This window comes from Acanthamoeba castellanii, assembly GCF_000313135.1.
Source record: "Acanthamoeba castellanii str. Neff unplaced genomic scaffold scf7180000084777, whole genome shotgun sequence".
In the NCBI taxonomy this organism is placed as follows: Eukaryota; Discosea; order Longamoebia; family Acanthamoebidae; genus Acanthamoeba; species Acanthamoeba castellanii.
In genome coordinates, this window is record NW_004457712.1 from 1,029,034 (window position 1) to 1,032,200 (window position 3,167).

Sequence of the window (3,167 nt, forward strand, 5' to 3'; positions counted from 1 at the left end):
GCCTGCAGCCTCGGGCGTGGGCCGGCTCGATCGTCTGCGAGCCGCCGGCGCGCGCCACTTTGCGCCCTCGCAGGTCGAGTTCGCGGCCATTCGGGTAACGCTCCACACCGCAGACGGCGACGCTCGAACCACTGAGCTGAGCTGAACTGTTTTCATCGGTGCACAGATGGACATTGGTGCGGTCACCGCGGCGCGGCGATGAAAGAGGGCATGCAGCAGAAGGAGATCGACGGCCGCCAACTCGTCGCTCTTGGCCGACCGATAAGAACGCCCTCAACGTCCTCAACGTGACATGGGGCGCGGCAGCTTCACCGTCTCGGCCGCATACAACAACTGCAGCTCGTCGTCGACGCCACCTCCCACATTGGTCGCCACCACATCCCACCCACCGGAGGCGCGTCGTCGGGTCCGCACGGATCATAGCGCGGCGGCAGCGCCGGGGCGACGGCTGCGGCCCAGGCCGGCGCCACCCTGCGACGGACCAGCTTCTCCAATGCGCCGGGCAATGGCCGCCACCACGACTCCTTCGACGATCGCGTCCACCACCACCACCACCACCACCACCACCACCACCACCACCGGCTCAGCCCCCCCCGAACGCCGTACGTGTGTCGTGTGTCGTGTGTCGTGTCGTTGGTCGTGTCTTCGCGAGTGCTGTCTTGATGATGTGGCTCTGTGCTCACTCGCGGGCGGACGGTGCAACGCAGATGCGTGCGAAGCGGACGCGCGTGCGATTATGCGGTGTGTGCGTGTGATGAGCAGACAAGGAGGGCGACTCTACGGCAAGCTGTCGTCGTGGGATGCCTACGCGCCCGTGAGTACGGCGGCGCTGGTGCTGACCCTGTGGGACGACATCGACTCCGCTGCGCCACAGCGCCTCCACGGTGCTCGCCGCCTTCCCCTCGCCCCTGCCCGGCTTCTCCGACGACCCGGCCAAGTGGCCTCGCTCATGCGCTGGGCGCTCTGGATGATGAACTCGCCGCCCCGCGTACGCCTTACATTCCACCACGCACATTCCTTTCCAATGGTCAGCTGCAGTCACTCACCGTGTGGCGCGTGTCGTGTCGTGCCGTGCCGTGCCGTGCCGCGTGTGCAGACCCGGGAGACGGATACCGGGCTGTCTGGTGTTCAGGCTCATCCTCACCAACTAGTATGTGCTGCCCCTGGGCCGGTACACATCCAGGTGAGGCGAGGAGTCCGTCACGCCGCATCTGGCCCACTCGCCCTCCTTCAACCCGCACGAACGAATGTACGCCACAGAATTATTTATTTATTGATTATTTGGTGTCATTTCAATTATTATTATTATTATTGAGCGGTTTAAGGTGGCGCTCACTGAGCCAGGCGTGTGTACACATCGCAGTCGCAGTTCTTCTTCAGCGAAACGATCAGTCAGCTGGAGCGCCACATCGCGTGCGCGTCGGTGGACCACCTGGTGCGCAGCGCATGCCCATCACGTGTCCGCGAGCATCAGCCCCCGAGGGCCTCACCTCCGCCCAGACCATCCCCGAGGTCCGAACTCACCGCTCGCACCTCCACACCAGCGCACCGCCATATCTGACGCGTGTCGCGTCGTGTGTGACGTGTGTCGTGCGTCGTGTGTCGTGTGTCGTGCGTCGTGTGTCGTGCGTCGTGTGTCGTGCGCCCAGGAGTATGAGGTGAGTGGCGTGATTGAGGGCGAGAGCGACATCGAATACCGGGACGCCGCAGGGTCAGTACCTGGCGGTCTGCGCATGGCTCTCCATCAAGGAGGTGGGCCTCCTGCTCGGCTCCCTCGTCAACGCCGTGCCCGTGCCCTCGCCCAATCAGAAAAGAGGTAACAACCCTCCTCGCCGCCCCATTGGGCGCCGCCTTAACATCCCATAATTGGTCGTCTTTCGATCGAAAAAATGAAAAACACTCACGAGGTGGTGGTGGTGGTGGTGCAGGTGGGTGATGGCCGAGAAGGGCATCAAGGAGGCCGGCGACCTGTGCATGCATATCATGCTGTCCTCGCGCCACAGGGGCGCCCTGGAGAAGTCGTACCTGGGGGCTTCCAGCCCCTCTCCGAGAACCTCCTGTCCTGCGCCCACCCCGGGCTCTACTCCCTCCCCGGCACCTGGATTCAAGTACCTCTTCTCCACCGCACGCGCACACAACACACACGCGCACGCACACACACACACACACACACCACACGCTAATAGCATTACGTTGTGTGTGGCGTTGTGTTGTGGTTGTGCAGCACTTGTTGAAGGTGATTGAGAACGACGACTTCAAGTCGATCACGAGGCGCAGCGCGGGTCTGCCCTACTGCTTCTGCGCCATCCTGCGGGCCGAGACGATCGTTCTCGGCCGCCGGCGGGGCGGCGTGAAGGCCCTCATCGCCCAGGCCATGCAGGCCCTGCTCCGCATCGCCTCCGGCGGCGACACCCGACAGCTCGATACCCAAGACGTGCGCACCACCACCGCCACCTCACCATTTCCGGCCCGACTCCTTCATAGCGCTTGCTGACGTGGCGTGTGTGTGTGTGTCTCATGTGTGTCGTGTGCGGTGGTGTGTGTCGTGCAGGCGAAATCGGAGGGCGTGGAGTCGGTCATCGGCGAGCAGGCCCATCAGGTCCACGCGCTGAACGTGCTCAAGGCGCTCTTCAGACCAACAAGGCCAACAAGAAGGTGAAGCCCGGCGAGGGCAGCCGGCCTCAGCTTTCGCCCGAGGCCTTCATCCCACTGGTCGCGCCAAGTGCAGCGCCAACTCCAACTTCAAGGTGCGCGAGATGGCGGCCCGGGCGCTGGTGCCTCTCGTCCCTCCCGAGCACGTCGCCGCCTTCATCGCCTCCCTCTTCGCCTCCCATCCCCGACCACGCCGGTACCACCTTCTTTTGTTTATTTTTATTATTCATCATTCCTTTTTATTGTGCATGTAAGGTGGCGATCGAGGTGTAGAGACACTACTGATCCTGTGTGTGATGGTGTGGGTGCGTGTGTGTGTGTGTGTGTGTGTGCGTGCGTGTGTGTGCGTGTCACCAGCGGGCATCGACCACAACCTGGCGCACGCTGCTCCAGATCCGTGCCACATTCTCGAGGCCCACCTGACCTCCAACAACGCGGCCCTCAAGGCCGCGATCGTGGAGGCGGCGGTGGCGAGCGTGCAGGCCAAGGAAGTGCTCCTGCTGGGCGTTGTCTGC

General features: G+C 63.3%; 1 pseudogene; it reads left to right on the forward strand.

Moving 5' to 3' along the window:
• The first annotated feature begins 505 nt into the window (after positions 1 to 505).
• ACA1_294590 overlaps positions 506 to 3,167 on the forward strand; it is a 4,892-nt pseudogene continuing 2,230 nt past the window's right edge.